Source organism: Dasypus novemcinctus, chromosome 17 (genome assembly GCF_030445035.2).
Source record: "Dasypus novemcinctus isolate mDasNov1 chromosome 17, mDasNov1.1.hap2, whole genome shotgun sequence".
Taxonomy (NCBI): Eukaryota; Metazoa; Chordata; class Mammalia; order Cingulata; family Dasypodidae; genus Dasypus; species Dasypus novemcinctus.
The window spans coordinates 3,093,723-3,110,532 of record NC_080689.1 but is presented as its reverse complement, the minus strand read 5'-3'; positions in this window follow the sequence as shown (position 1 = coordinate 3,110,532).

The following is a 16,810-nucleotide window of genomic DNA, read 5'->3' as shown; positions in this document are numbered from 1 at the left end:
CGCGCCGCGCTTCTCCTCGGGACGAAACTGGCCTCGGAAAAGGCCTCCGCCCCTCGCTGCGCCCTGGGGCGGGAGCGCGTGCGCCAGGCCCTTCGGACGTGGACCTGAAAAGCGGCTGGGGGCGTTTCCCGAAGCCACCCAGCCCAAGGGGACCAAGAGGCGTTGGGTGTCCACTCCGCAGCGTCCCCGGAGCTGAGCCCAGGCACGGGGGCTCCAGACGGGGGCTCCTAACCATTCCCCTCAGGCATGCCTTGGGGACGCCCCTAAGGGAATCAGGGGCGCGGGGGGGGGGGGGGGGGGGGGGGGGGCTTAAGGGGGCAGATGGTGAGCCTGGTGAGGATGTGGTGGGGTGGCCTCAGGGTGACAAGGAGTGGAAGCAGGTCTGGAATCCGACAGCCAGGCCCAGACTGGCCCTGGGTTGCCCTCACACCCAGGAACCACCCCCAACTCCGTTTGTACCCGTCCCTCCCCACCCACCACCCTCAGGGCCCTCCTCTCACCAAATTCGGTAGCGCTGAGACGCTGGCACTCACCCCTTGGCCCTGGACGGGAGGTCTCTATGCGCTCAGCCCACAGCAGGCCACACTGGAGGCTCCGGGGGATAAACTGCTTGCCCACCTGGCAGCCGGTGGGCTCGGAAGAGCCAGCACCTGTGGTTTGGGACAGACTCGTCACGGCCACTGTTTAGTAACTGCCCAGAACCGTCGTTACAGCAGTTCTAACTGTGCACCCCACTTCACAGTTTACAAGCCACCCTTCCCTCCAGGAGGGCTAAGGCATCGGTAGCCGACAGGTCCAGGCCTTGGCCCCTGCCCTGCACCCACCACCATGTCACTTCGGGCTCCTCCTCCACGGCCACAGATGAGCCCCTAACTGTCCCTGCTGGGCAGAGGGAGGGCTGGCAGGGCAGGCTGTGGCTGGGTGGGGGCACTGCACCCAGGGAAGTGTGCACCAAAAAGGCAGCAGGCAGGCCCGTGTGGCTGCAGGTGCTCTCGCTGCCGCCGTGATGGGCCTCCAGGCCCCTCCATGCCCTCCACGTGGACTGGGCAGAGCACTGCACCCCACGCTGGGCGGGCACCCGGGCGCTGGCCTCCCTCCTGCTGGGCTCCCCCACCGACGCGGCACTCACTGCCTGCCAAGCATCCCACCACGGGATCGGCTTATTCTGCAACCAGGGCAGCCAAGCACACCCGTACGGCAAGCTAACACCCACGTGTGCCAACCTGGGAACAAGACGAGCTCAGCTCCACTGCCTCCTGAGGCAGCTGTTTGCAGCAGAAACCGGTGGCCAGTGGCCAGTCCGCTGAGGTGCCTCCAATTGCTTTCCTGAAAGCACAGGCGCATGGTGGGCTAAGCCCCCACCTCCACCTCCTGCCCACAGCCACCTTCCACCACCGGACCCTCGTCCTGCAGACAACTGCATCCCAGGACAGCCCGAGAGGGGCTCACTAATATTGGATGAAATCTAGAACCTTCCCCAAGTAATTGCATAAATATACGTATCCATGATGTAGAAAAATGTGTAGTTTTGTTTTATGTATTTTTAGATAAATAAGAAATTCTGATGGTTCCATTTTGCAACTTGCTTTTTTCTGCTTCATAATATATCTCGGAGATCTTTTTGATCGGAACACATGCCCGCTTCCCTCCTGCCCCTGCTGGGCTGTGTTCCGTGGTGTGGACTGGCCACGGCTTCTTCACTTAATCCCCCCTCGATGGCACGTAATCTTTTCCCAATTACGTGAATCCTGCTGAGGACATTCCAGCCCCCTGAATGCTCTCCCTCTGACTGGCCTGCAAGCTGCCTTCTCCTAACTTCTGTTCCCATTTCCTGGCACTCTTTGCTGGTGGTCCATTTCTGGGAAGGAAAAGGGGCACTGGGGGTGCTTCTCATCCTGCTTCCCCTGGCTCGCTCATACCCATCCACGACCCCTGTCCCCACTGCTCCCTGCATCCATCCATCCACCACCCCATCCATCCATCCACCCACCTGTCCATCCACCCGCCCACCCATCCATCCACCCATCCATCCACCCACCTGTCCATCCATCCATCCACCCACCCACCCATCCATCCACCCACCTGTCCATCCATCCATCCACCCACCCACCCATCCATCCACCCATCCATCCATCCACCCATCCGTCCACCCACCCCACCCATCCATCCATCCGTCCATCCATCCATCCACCCACACGTCCACCCGTCCATCCGTCCATCCGTCCATCCATCCATCCACCGCCCCATCCACCCACCCACCACCCACCCATCCATCCATCCACTCATCCATCCACTGCCCCATCTATCCACCACCCACCCATCCACCCACCCATCCATCCACCCCCCACCCCCCCACCCACCCATCCATCCACCACCCATCCATTCATCCATCCACTCATCCATCCACTGCCCCATCTATCCACCACCCACCCATCCACCCACCCATCCATCCACCCCCCACCCCCCCACCCACCCATCCATCCACCACCCATCCATTCATCCATCTATCCACCCACCCACCCATCCATCCACACATCCACTGCCCTATCCGTCCATCAGTCCAACCCCCATTCATCTGTTCATCCATCCATGCCGTGGTCCTCCCATGTGCCCACACTGGGGGGCATAGCCATGACCAGAAAACTCCCTAACCCCGTGGGCAGATGATGCGACCCCACCCGCCGCCGAGGGTCCCCTGCCCACTCACTCCTTCAAACAGTTGCTGGGCCGGGCAGGGCTGGGAGGGGCAACCTCCTGGCCCGGTGTTGGTGTGTTCGGGCCTCGCCGCGCATCTTCCGAGGACCCTTCCCCTTTACTCTCGCCCCAGGCCTGGGGTGGGCCTGTGCCTGTCCCCAAGGCGCCCGGGAGAACAGAGTGGAACGGGGAGCGCCGGGAGAGTCCCCAGGCCCCTCCAAAGCGGCAGGGTGGGCGGGAAGGGGTTAAAGGGAACCTAGCCTGGGCCGCAGGACAACATGGACCGCACGCAGACGTGCCTGAAACGTGAGGTCTGCGTGGCATCTCAGCGAGCCTCCCGACTGCCTCGTAGGGCTGTGCCAGCTGACAGGGGGGTAAACTGAGGCACAAAGAGGTTGAGCGGCTCGCCCAAGCACTGCACAACCAGGGCTCTGACGTTCGGCCCCCAGCCACGGCGGGCGCCCTGGGGGCCCCTGCTCGGCGGGACCCTGCCCCCGGGGGACGGGGCGCTGGGGGCGCTGGGGGCGCGGGGGGGGGGGGGGAACTACAGCCCCCAGGATGCCGAGCGAGGGGCGTGGGGGCGGGCCGCCGCTGGCGCGAAGCTGTCATTTCTTGGTAGTGAAAGACGAGCCTCAAAGCCCCGGCGTCAAGTCTAGGAATAGCCCCGCGGCCGGGCCAAGTCGTCAGCGGTGATGAGTAAGCCGTTAAGTCCCTTCTCTAAACATGCTCCTTGGCAGGGAATGAAAATATCCACTGACATCCCAGCGCGGGGAGGCCTCCAGAGGCCCCGGTGCGGGGGCTGCGTGCCTCAGTTTACCCCGTGGTTAAGGGCAGGGCGGGGATGGGGTGGGGTGGGAGCTGCCTCCTCTCTGGAAAGTTGGGGTCCCTCGTGGGGGCAGCCCTGCCAGGAGAAGGAGGGGAGGGCACTGGGGAAGACGGGGCGGGGCTCCCCTTCCCTCAGTGCCCCCCCACCACGCCCCCACCCCGCGGTGACATCCACCAATGCAGGACCCGCCGGCCGGACGAGGGGTGGGGGGCCGGCCTGGGGACACGCGGGGAGGAGAGGGGGTCCCCAAACTTCCCAGGAGATGCTGCTTTTCCTCTAGGCTTCGCGAGGTCGCAGGGAGGGGCGGGAAGTGCCTTAATTTCCATTTATTTTTCCCTCTCCCTTTAGTTAATGCAAATTCTGGGGACACCAGGCCAGACATGTAGGGGGTGGGCGCGACGGCCAGCGCTTGTCCTCCTGAGGTCTGGACCGCGAGGAGGCACTCAGCTTCCAGAGCTCGCCCCCCCAAAACCCCTCCGGGCTGTGGGCCCACGCAGGTCCCGTGTCACCCGCGGGGACCTGCCCTGGACCTTTGGCAGATACGGCCCTTGAGGCCAGGACCCGCCCGCTGGCCTCGAGGCCCGTCCCCAAGGCACAGAGAATCCCACACGCTGGCAGGGCCTGGGCAGGCCAAGCTGGCTCCCTGCTCCCGACACCCAGAGCAACAAGTAAGGCTCTTGAAAAAGTATTGTGCTGGGAAGCAGATGTGGCTCGAGCAATAGGGCTTCCACCCACCGTATGGGAGGACTGGGGTTCGATCCCTGGGGCCTCCTGGTGAAAAAGAAGAAGAGAAAGCGTGCCTGCGAGGCAAGCCAAGTGCCTGTGCGGTGAGCCAGTGCCCACGCAAGTGAGTCACGCAGCAAGATGACGACATCAAAAGAGAGACAAGGGGAGAGTCAAGGTGAAGCGCAGCAGAGACCAGGAACTGAGGTGGTGCAGCTGACAGGGGACCTCTCTCCACATCAGAGGTCCCCAGGATGGAATCCCGGTGAATCTTAGAGGAGAAAAAAATGAGAAAAGAAGACAACACTGACAGCAAAAACAGCAGGGTGGGAGGAGGAGAAGAGGGGAAATAAATAAATAATGTGCTGAGTCAAAATTCACATAGCATAAAGTAACCATTAAAGCGAACAGTTCAGTGGCACATTGCACGTTCCGGACACTGCGCCACGCCACCTTTTTTTAGTGCCAAAACATTTCCAAAACTCCCAAGTCAAACCACCCCCCTCGCCTGTGCGACCAGCCGTGAGTTCTGTCCCTGGCATTTATCTGCTCTGAGTATTTCCTGTGAGTGGAGTCGGAACGTGGGACCTCCGTGCAGCGTGTCCTTTAGCGTGGGCTCTGGAGGGCCACAGCGAGGCAGACACCGGCCCTTCCATGGCCGAAGGACGCTCAGACCACATCCTGTCCATCTGTCACCCCTCAGTGGACACCAGGGCTGCCGCACGGGGCCTCCCCCCTCTGGCTGCCGTGCCACGTGCTGCTATGTCCACGGATGTCCATGGACTCAAGCCTCTGCTTTCAGTCTTCGCGTGTGTACCTCGGAGGGAATTGCCTGGCAGATGGTAGTGCTCCCTTAACTTTTTTTTTTTTAATTTCCCCTTCCCCCTTGCCGCTTGCTTGCTGTCTGCTCTCTGCGTCCATTTGCTGCGCACTCTTCTGTGCTTTTCGTCTCCCTTTTTGGTTGCGCCACCCCGTTGAGTCGGTGCTCCACAGCGCTTGCGGGCCGGCAGCTCTCCGCGGCGTGTGGGCGAACCCCGGTCCTCACTAGGAGGCCCTGGGACGCAAACCCAGGGTGTTAGGCGTGTGGTAGGCAGGAGCCCAACCGATCGAGCCATAGCCGCTTCCCTCTTGGTTAACTTTTTGAGGAACCGCCAAATTGTTTTCCACAGAGGTTGCACCACTGCACAGTCCCACCAGCAATGCCTGAGGTGGGCCCCTTTTAAAATCCCTGCTATACCAAAAGGCAGCCTGAGAACCTCCCTGCCCCCCAGCAGCTGCACACAGCCGGCCCTCTGGAAGGAAGCCCTCGGGCGCCACCAGGCAGACTGCCTTCCCGCCTGGTGCGGGGTGAGGGGCTCTGGAAGAATTACCCTCTCTGATTCTAAATTTTCCCATATGTAAAACAGGGCCACCTGTGAGAGATCACACAGGCCTTCAAGAGACGGCTGTTCTGCCGGGGAAGGCGCCTGGGGTGAAAACAGCCTCGGGATGCTGTCGGCAACATCGCGCCTCCGCCGGGGCAGGTGCTGCGTGCTCCTGCTTCCGAGGAAGGAAACAGCCAGAACTCTGAAAACTCCAGCCGGCACCGTCCTTAAACCAGCGGGCCAGGCCCAGCCACGCCGGTCCACGCAAGGGTCTTAGAGCCAGGATGGAGGGAGCCAGGTGAGGGAGGCGAGGGGCTCGTTCCAGCTGAGTGGGTGCCACTGACCCCTTAAACCGGACACCTGGGCTTGGGGGGGCGCTGCTCTAGCCCCTCTCCCCCACGAACTCATGGAACTGTGCTGACACCAAAACTACAGCCTCGGGGCTGGGTGCTGCCCCGGGCGGTCAGCTCCGGGAGCCCAGCCTCTCTGGAAGTTCCTTCTCTCCCTGCAGCCCCCTCCATACCTAAGGGCACGCCTCTGCGCTCATCCTCTTGGTATTACCCACCCTGCAACGGCCGCGGCGTCTGCGCCCCTTCCTGACGCCCCAGCAGCAGCTGGCAGGGAGAGCCCGGGGTGAGCCCAGGCTCTCGGCTCCGGTCCAGACCCCCTCCCTCCCCACCCCTCCCACCAAGGGCCAGCCGCCACCCAGCGCCCTGAGCATCCTCGCCGCGGGTCCCCCCAGTGCCGCAGTACTGCCGGTCCCGGAGGGGCGCGTGGCAAGGCCAGGGAGGCAAGGGGCTCGTCCGGGGTGGCACAGTGCGCTCAGGGATCACAGAGAGGCGGAAAAAAAAAAAACGGAATTGGGAAGAAGGAGGAGGAAGCGAGAGTGCACAGAGGGCAGGGGCCGTAGTAGGTGCTCAGTGAAAATCTGTAGGGGGAGTGGACGTGGAAGGGGAGGCAGGGAAGGAGGGCAGGCAGGGCCCGCTGCCTCCCACCGCGACAGCCGCCCAGCCCCTGCTCTGCGCACCGTCCGGGCGTTTGGAGGCAGGACGTCCCGAGCTGTTTCCAGGCCTGAGCCCCTGTTGCGCTGGAGTCCCGGGCTGGGAGCTACTGCTGGACTCTAGGCAGGGGCCCTGGGCAGGGTCTCAGGCCGCAGACTCCTGGAGAGAGACCGGAGACTCCAAGCCCCAGGCCCACCCGTCCCCGAAAGAGGTTCCAGGCAGCCGGCAGCATTACTGGGGTGCGGGTCTCGGGGCGCTGGGGCTGAGCAGGATCCGCCTCCAGCAGAGCCGGGGGGCCTGGGCATCTTCTGCCGTGAGCAAACAAGGGCTGCGAGTCAGCCGCCCTCCTCCGCGCAGCGGCCTCCCCCTTGAAGTGGGGGTGCTGACAGCGGCCCTCCGGCATCCCCGTCCCGTTATCCGTACCAGCCGAGGGATTTTAGAGGGGCACCCGCAGACTCTCCCTAAATGTTAGCTCCCACCCGAAGCCCAGGGTAAGGCAGAACGGGGGAGGTGGGCGGGCAGGGGGACGCCGGTGGCAGCTCCTACGGGCCTGGAAGCTTCCGCACCCCCCCCCCAGGCATGTGCACATGTTTTGTTGGCTTTGGGGTCTCCGTTTTTTTTTTAATAAACCAGGGCGCGTTGAAGCCCCTAAGGTCCTGGTCAAGTTTTGAAACAGCTCAGGGGGCCCCCTCCCCTGGTGGGCCCGCGGCAGTGGGCTGCCCAGAGGGGCTCTGCCCGCAGCAGCTGGCCCCTGCGGCCCCAGGGATTTGAATGGGGGGCTCGACCATGTCAGGGTGCCCCGGAAAGGCACCGAAGCTTGAGGGCCCGTGGGAATGGAGGGGGGGCGCGCACCCTCTCCTAATTTGCGGTGAAAACAGCTCTCATCCGTTCAGTTCGGGTAAGGAAGTCCCGCAAGGCTTCGCCTTTTCCCGTAACGGTGATTTCAGCGCTGGTTTGGAAACACCGAATTCCTTCCACGCATTCTTCTCTTGCCATTTTGGTGCTTTCAGCACGTGCTTTTTCCACCAAGCCCCCGCCCCACTCCTCCAGGACCCCAGCGGGCGTTCCGATGGGGGGCTGCGGCTCCCGCCGCTTAGGGCACGCCCCCCACTTAGGGCACCCCACCCACCGCCGCGCTGGCCGGGGCTGAGCAGGGCCCTAGCGCCCCCCGCCCCGCCAGCCCCGCCCCCCCCGCCCCCCGCCCCCCACCCCGAGGGGCTGCGGCGGGAGAGGAGGAGGCCGGGCTCCGCGGAGGGGGCGCCGGCCTGGGGGGCACCGGGGACGGGGGGGGCGCCGGCCGGGGGGGCCCCTTGAGCGCCGCGCTGCCGCCCCCTCCCGCCCTGAGCCGGCGGAGCCCGGGGAAGACCGAGCGGGGGTTTCGGAAAGCGCTTTCCATCCCCCGGCGGATTTGAGTCAAAAGGGGGAGCTTGCTCAAACCGAAAAGATAATTCGGTAAGACAAAGCCTCCAATATTTCTCGGGGGCCCAAATTACTGCCAGGAACGAGCCGGCGGCCTCCCCGAAAGTCCCCGGGCCCGGCCGAGTTCCTCTTTCCCCGGGAAGGCGGGCAGGGAGGGCCGAGGGGAGCAGGGGCTGGGGGCAGGCTGCCCTGCGGCCCCGGGCCCTGCTGGGGGCCCCGGGGGAGGTCACGAGGCCCCCCCTTCTTGTCCCCCGACCCCTGCGCGCCCGCCCCCTCGGGTCATTCAGGGGGCTCCCCAGCCTCTGTCCCCAATGCTGTCCCCTCCACCGATTTGCAAATTCCTGCTCAGCCCCTGGGGAAGAGGCGCGAAGCTTCGCAGACATTTTCCCGGGAGCCTCCGGTTGGGTGTCCCTCTGGAGACACCAGCCCCATTCTGGCAGGCTGAGCACCCCCACAACCCACCCTGCCCCGGGTTTCACCTCCAGACTCCGGGCTGGCAGCCCTGCCCTCTGGTCCGTCAACAAGGGTTTACTGAGCTGACATTCCCGTGGGAGAAAACTGGCCTTGGACTTGGTAGCTAACCCCTAGGGCCCAGCGGGCTCCTCTCACTGGCTTGTTTGGTCTGAAGGCCCCGCGGGGATCCAGTCCCTCCAAACCTTTGCAGCCACAGGCACCCCCTGGCCCGCGCCCTGCTGGGCTGCAGTTCCTCCTGACCTGGGGACAGGCGCAGAACCCCTGGCCTGGGCTGCTGCGGCGCGGCCTTGGCGCGGCCTTGGCACAAGACGGCCCTACGAGCCGGCGCCCTGAGCCCAGCCGCTGTCACACGGGGGTCCTGCAGATGGCGGCGGCCTTCGGGGCGGCTGGTGTCCCATATGCGCTGACAAGCGCCTCCACGGCCAAGGCCAGAGGCATGCCTACTCGCCCGAGTGGGGGGGACGGGTCAGAACCGAGCTTCCGAGGCCGTATTGGGGGGGGGGTCCTGGGGGGCACTCTGGCGTTTCGGAGCAGCTAATGTTGGTATTTCAATATTACGGCGAGTGGTGTGGGGCTACGGGGAGACTGCCAGGCCCTGGGGCACGGGAGAGTGCTCCTGGCGGTGGGTGCGAGGCCCGTGAGAAGGGAGTAGGGAGGCAGGAGGGGGAGGCCCGCGGCGCAGCTTCCAGGAAGCCTGGCGAGCGGGCGAGGAGGCTCCTGGGGGGGTGCCCAGGAGCCCTCAAGGGCAGCGGTCCTGGAAGCACCAACCCGATCCGCACGAGTCCCTGTTATTTCGGGGGAGACTGGCTGGAAGATCTGTCCAAGAATGTGGCCTACGCTGGAATTGCCTCGAAACCTCCATCGTGGTTTGTTTTTTAATCCTGTCATCATCATTTTAAAATCGGGAAGTATCGTGTCGACTTCTAGACTTCTGACTTCTCTCCAGGAATTGGCTGTACCCACAGGGCTGCCCTTCCACGTGGCACCCTGGCTGGCGCCGAGGAGCAGCTGCCCCCCCAGCAGGGCGCCTGCCCTCCGCTTCCCACGCCCTCCGTGGCCTCCCCCACGCCGGGGCCGTTTGTCCTGTTTGCTCAGGTCCCTCGTCTGCCCGGCCCCCGGGGGGGGTTGGCGTTGGGTGACCCTCCCGCCAAGGACCTTCGTTTTACGGTTTGGCGGGTTGTGCCTTGCAGACCTGTTTTTTTATTTTTTAACTTTTTAAAAGGGTTGTTAAAGAAAAAACAAACGATGGAGCTGTGCAACAGAAGACTGAGGCCTGAAATAGTCCCCACCTGGCCCTTTACAGAAAAAGTTTGCGAACCTCTCTGATTCTACAGATGGGAAACCTAAGGGAAGGCGACCGGCGCAAGGCCGCCCTGCCCAGCGGTGGCTCCCGCTTTCCCTCCGCCTCGCAGGCAGTGGAGGGAGGGGTCAGCACCCTGCCGGGAGGGCCCCCCGCCGCGAGCAGGGGGTGTTTTGCCGCCGGCGCTGGGGATCTCCAGGCGCACGACCAATTCAGAGAAGACAGTTGCTGGTTCTGCGCATTTTCCCGCCGCGGTCGGGCCTGCTGGTCGCGTCCTCGGGCGTGCGCGCGTGCCGGGAGGGGGGGGGTTCTGCGGAACGGCCTTTTCTGGCGAACGAGGGTTAACTGGAAACGTGTGTTTTTAACCCTCGTTGAAAATCTTTCTACAAATGATGAGCATTTCCCCGACTCGGCGCCTGTGCGAAGTTTCGCCACTTTCTAAATACGTGCCCGGGGTGCCGGCACCCGCCTCACTAACCTCAGTTTCCTCCTCTGCACCCGCGCGGGGCGGGGAGGCCCCGGGCGCGGGAGCGCGCACCCCGCAGCCGAGCGCGCACCCCGCAGCCGAGCGCGCACCCCGCAGCCGAGCGCGCACCCCGCAGCCGAGCCCCCGCGGCGCCTGGAGCCGCGCCGCCGCCGCAGGCGGGCCCCGGGCCGAGCCGGGGTGGGTGTGGGGGGCCGCGGGGCGCGGCGGCGGGGCGGGCGGCGGCTCCTGTCCCCGCCGCGGAGCTGGGTTTCCCGCGCGGGGCGGCCGCCCTGGGCTCGGCCCCGCGCAGCAGCGCGGACACGTGGAGCCTGCGGCGCTCGCGGGGCGGGGGGCGGGGCGCGGACGCGGCCTCCCGGCGCTGCACCCCGGCCGGCCCACCCCTGCACGCGGCCCACCCCGCCACGTGCCGGCTGCCTGGCAAAAGGGACAGGAAGGGCGCGCGGAGCGCCGAGAAGGCGGGGGCCCGGGGCGAAGGGGGGCCCGGGGCGAAGGGGGGCCCGGGGCGAAGGGGGGCCCGGGGCGAAGGGGGCCTGGTGCAGGGACACAGCTGGGGGTCTGGAGTCCTGACAGCTGGGGGGTGAGGGCTCTGGGCCTGGGTCTCCGCCTCCGCCTCTGTCTAATCTGGGAAGCTTTTTCTCACTGGTACCAGAGGAAGCAGTCAAGGTGGCTGGCCCTCAGGTGGGGGAGCTGAGGGACCCTCAGTGGGGAGCTTTGGGGCCGTGGGTGGGAGCTGAGGGATTCTCAGGTGGGGGAGCTTAGGGACCCTCGGTGGGGAGCTGAGGGACTCTGGGTGGGGAGCTTGGGGACCCCGGGTGGGGCGCTTACCAAGCTGAGCTAAACTGCCCCCACAGCTGTGGAGGGGGAAGCAGCTGGCTCCCCTCCCTGCAGGGCCCCCTGCCCTCTGGTCTGACCCCCACCGCTTCAGCCCCTCGCCCCCTCAGGGCACTCCTTGTGTGCATCAGCACTGCGCATGGGCCAGCTCCACACGGGTCAAGGAGGCCCGGGGTTTGAACCGCGGACCTCCCATGTGGTAGGCAGATGCCCTGTCCATTGGGCCAAGTCAGCTTCCCTAGATCAAATCTTTAAAAACTTTTGATGGTGCTTGGTAAGATGGAGACCTGAAGAGCCCTGTGTTTAAAATCTCCCATTGTAGGTCCGCGGTTCAAACCCCGGGCCTCCCTGACCCGTGTCGAGCTGGCCCGTGCACAGTGCTGATGCTCGAGGAGTGCCCTGCCACGCAGGGGTGTCCCCCGCGTAGGGGAGCCCCATGTGCAAGGAGTGCGCCCCGTAAGGAGAGATGCCCAGTGCGAAAGAAAGCGCAGCCTGCCCAGGAATGGCGCCGCACACCCAGAGAGCTGACTCAACAAGATGAGGCAACAAAAAGAGACAGATTCTGGTGCCCCTGACAACAACAGAAGCGGACAAAGAAGAACACGCAGTGAATAGACACAGAGAACAGACAATGGGGGGGGGGGAGAAATAAATAAATAAATCTTTTAAAACAAAAATCTCCCATAGTGATGTGACTTTGTCAGTTTCTCCTTGTACATCTGTAAATATTTACTTTTTATATATTTCTGGAAATTATGTTATTAGGAGCATTTAGGTTCAGGATTGTTTTATCCTCTTGGTGAATTATTCCTTTGGTCATTATATAATGACCTCTTTCCCCCTAGTAATGTCTTGTGCCTTAAAGTCCATTGTATTTTGCTTATTATTAATGTAACTACCCCATTTTTTCTTTTGGGTAGTATTTGCTTAGTAAATAAATATTTCCTGTATTTCTGTGTCACATTATCATTATTTAGGAGGTACCAGGAATTGAACCCTGGATTTTGTACATGAGCAGGCGCTCAAACCACTGAGCTACACCCGCTCCTCTCTGTGTCATTATGTTTTAGGTATATCTCTTGTAAATAGCATGTAGCTAGAATTTTAATTATCTAATCTGAGAATCTCTGGGGGTTTTTTGCTACTGGAAAATTTAGTTCATTTACATATATTGTGATTATTGATACATTTGAATTTAATTCTGTTTTATTTATCTTATGTTTTTCATGTTTTTACTTTGCTTCTTTCCCATTTCCTACCTTTTATTAGTTTTTTTTGAAGATTTATTTTTTATTTATTTCCCCCGCCCTCCCCCGTTGTCTGCTCTCTGTGTCCATTTGTTGTGTGATCTTCTGTGTCTGCTCGTATTCTCATTAGGCAGCTCTGGAAACCGATCCTGGGACCTTTTGGACTGGGAGAGGGGCAATTACTCTCTTGCACCACCTCAGCTCCCTGTTCTGCTGCATCTTATTTTCTCTCCTCTGCGTCTCTTGCTGTGTCTTATTGCTGCACCAGCTCTCTGCCTTGGCTGGCACTCCTGCGTGGGGCGGCTTTCCCACGCAGAGCGGCTCTCCCATGCAGGGCGACATTCCTGCATGGACCAGCACTCTGTGCGGGCCAGCTAGCCGCATGGGCCAGCTTGCCCTCACCAGGAGGCCTTGGGCATCAAACCCTGGACCTCATATATGGTATACAGGAGCCCAATTGGTTGAGCCACATCCATTTCCCCTTTTTATTAGATTTTTAAAAATTATTTATTTAGAGCTGTTGTAGTTTAACTGAAAAATCATGCAGAAAATACAGAGTTCCTATATACCCTATCTCCCATACACACAGTTTTCCTTGATATTAACATTTTGCACAGGTATAGTATCTCTGTTACAGTTGATGAAACAGTAATTTAATTGTGCTATTAATATAGTACATAGTTTATGTAAGAGTTCATTTTTTGTGCTGAGCAATTCTATGGGTTTTCTTTTAAATTTTATTCTAATAATGTATATACAACTTTCCCATTTTAACCACTGTGAAATATACAATTCAGTGGTGTCAGATACGTTCACAATATTGTGCTACATCATCCCTCTCTATTACCTGTACTTTTCCATCCCCTCAAACAGAATCTCTGTGCCAATTAAGCATTAACTCCCCTTTCCCTAGGCCCATCCTGGCCCCTGTAGCCTGTAGCCTAGTTTCTGACTCTATGAATTTGCATATTCTAATTATTTCATATAACTGAAATCATGCAGTATTTGTCCTTTTGTGTCTGGCTTATTTCATTCAGCATGATGTCTTCAGAGTTCATCCATATTATAGCAAGGACCAGAACGTCATTACTTTTTATGACTGACTAATACTCCACTGTATGTACATACCACATTTGGTTGATTCCTTCCTTGGTTGACGGACGCCTGGGTTGCTTCCACCTTTTGGCAATTCTGAATAATACTGCTATGAACATCGGGTGCAAATATCTGTGTCCCTGCTCTCCATTCTTTTGGGTATATACCTAGGAGTGGGATTGTTGGGTCGTATGGTAATTCTACACTTAGCTCTCTGAGGAGTCACTAAACTATTTTCAACAGAGGCTGCACTATTTTACCTTCCCACTAACAACACACGCGTGTTCCCATTTCTCCACATGCTTTCCAAAACTTGCTTTTTTCCTTTTTATTTTTTAATAGTATTTGTTCTAGTGGGTACAAAATGGTTCCTCATTGTGGTTTTGATTTGCTCTTTCCTAAGAGAAAAGTGATGCTAAGCATCTTTTACATGCTTATTGGCTATTTATTTATCTTTGGAGAAATGTCCATTCAAGTCATTTCCCCATTTTTAGTTGGATTCTTTGTCTTTTGTTGTTGAGTTATAGGGTTTCTTTACAGACTCTGGATAGCAAGCTCTTATTAGATATGTGGTTTTCAAGTATTTTCTCCCATTCTGTTGGTTTTCTTTTCATGATGAAGTTCTCTGCATAAAAGTTTTTAATTTTGACGAAGGTTCATTTATCTATTTTTTTCTTTTGTTGCTTGTGCTTTTGGTGTAAAGTCTAAAACTATTGCTTAACATAAGATCCTGAAGATGCTTCCCTATGTTTTCTTCTAGGAGTTGTGTATTTTTGGTTCTTATATTTAGGTCTGTGGTGGCTTGAAGCTGTATGTACCCCAGAAAAACATGTTCTTAAGGTTAACCCATTCCTGTGGGTGTGACCCCATTTTAAGTAAGACCTTTTGAGGAGGCTCCTTAGTTAAGGTGTGACCCACCTCAATCAGAGGGGTCTTAATCCTCTTACTAGAATCCTTTATAAGAGGAAGCCATGGGAGCAAGAAGCTGAAATCACCCTGGAAAGAAGGGAGAGCTCAGCAGGTGCCGTGCTGTGCCTCGCCATGTGGCAGAGAGGCCAAGGATCTCCAGCAGCCGGTCTTCAGGAAGAAAGCATTGCCTTGAGGAGGCCTTGATTTGAACATTTTCTCAGCTTCAAAACTATCAGTGAATAAATTCCCATTGTGTAAGTCAAAACACATTTCATAGTATTTGCTGGAGCAGCCTAGGAAACTAAAACAAGGTGTCTGATCCATTTTGAGTTAGTCTTTGTATTAGAGTGAGGTAGGGGTCTAACTTCGTTCTTTTGCATACAGATACCCAGTTTTCCCAGCACCATTTGTTGAAAAGACAATTTTTTACCCACTGAGTAGGTTTGGCACCCTTGTCAAAAATCATTTGGGGGAAGCGGATGTGGCTCAACTGATAGAGCATCTGCCTACCATATAGGAGGTCCAGGGTTCAAACCCAGGGCCTCCTGGCCCATGTGATGAGCTGGCCCACGCACAGAGCTGCCGCGCACAAGCAGTGCTGTGCCACGTAGGCATGCCTCTGCATAGGGAAGTGCCATGCGCAAGGAGTGCACCCTGCAAGGATTGCTGCCCCACGCAAAAAAAGTGCAGCCCGCCCAGGAGTAGCGCCGTGTACACGGAGAGCTGACGCAGCAAGATGATGCAATAAAAAGAGATTCCCGGTGCTGCTAAGAAAGCAAATGGACACAGAGAAGACAATGGGGTGGGGGGAGGGGAGAAAAATAAATCTTAAAAAAAAAAAAATCAATTGGCCATAGATTTGAGGATCAAGTTTTATGTTTAGGTTTTCCCAGGAAATTTTCTCCCACCCGGAGCCCTAAGCCAAGACAAGCTCCATTGTCGTTTCCCTGGGTTCCCTCAGATGCTTTCCTAAGGAGATTTTTTCCTGAGGGGCAGCCTTTCCAGGCTTCTGGCTTTCAGCAGGAGCTGGTTCCAGGTTTTAGGATTACGTCCCTGGGAAGCAGATGTGGCTCAAGCGATTGGGCTTCCGTCTACCGTATGGGAGGAGCCAGGTTCAGTGCCTGGGGCCTGCTGGTGAGGCATGCCAGGCCCATGTGGCGAGCGACACAGCAAGATGATGACGCAACAAAAAGAGACGCAGGGGGAGGTGAGGTGAGACGCAATGAAAACCAGGAACTGAGGTGGTGCAAGAGACAGGGAGCCCCTCTCCACATCGGAGGTCCCCAGGATCGAATCCCGGTGAAACCTAGAGGAGAAAACAAGAAGAGAAAACAGAAGAGAAATACACACAGAAGATCACACAGGACATGGACACACAGCAAGCAGCAGTGTGTGTGTGTGTGGTAAATAAATAAACCTTTTTAAAATAGACTTCATGCTTGGCCTTGGTGGGTGGCATCTCCAGCCCCTGGTGTTGGGGTGATTGGGACCCTCTCACCAGGCCACCTGGGCTGGAGCCCAGCCCTGAATCTGAGTTCTCTGTCACCTGCCGCCGGGGAGTCTCCCACACTCGTCAGGCTCCCCTGTGATGCTAGCATCTGTCAGGTTTCCATGTTTGCACCAGCATCGGTGCAGCCCCTGACATTGCCAGAATCTGAGAGCGGCGGCCTTGGTGCTTAGCATCCCGGGGAGACCTGGGGGCTTGAAGGCTAGGCTGGGGGTAGTAGTGCTTCAGAGAGGCAGCTGAACGGCTCTCATGAGAAACGAGCTGATTTGGAGGAGATTAGAGCTGGTTTCCAGAGGGGAAGAAAAAGGGGTGGGGTGGGGCTGGAAGGAAGCTGGAGCTTAGAGAAGAGTGAGAAACCCCTGGCGGGGAAAACAGGCAGGCCCCGTCCCGTCAGCCCACGTGCCGCTTAACCTTATCTGCAGCGTCGAGGGCCACAGGAAACAGCTCCCCTCCCGTACTTCAGGAAAATCAAAGAGAAAGCCTTTGTGGGGTGCCCTGGGCTGCAGGGAAGAAAACACCCCCAGGAAGGATTCGGCAGAGGCGGGGGGCAGGCAGGAGCTGGGGAACGCCGCTTGACCGCTCGCCCACTCGGCCCTGGAGCCCAGGATTCAGCAGAGGCGGGGGGCAGGCAGGAGCCGGGGAACGCCGCTTGACCGCTCGCCCACTCGGCCCTGGAGCCCAGGCGTGTCTGAGGTGAGGCGGGGGGTCTCCCCGTGAACCCGCAAGGGGGACTCAAGACTTTATTTTCAACCCAAAGAACAGCACCCCCGTGGGCTAGAGGACTTGAAGGGCTCACGCTCGGGCCCTGCACTCGGGCGATCCCACAAACACACGCGAGCGCCACCTGCAATCCCATCCAGACTGCCCCCCGGGTCAGCACCTCACCTGTCTAGAACATACCTGAGAACAAGGAAATGTTTTTTAAAAGGATGT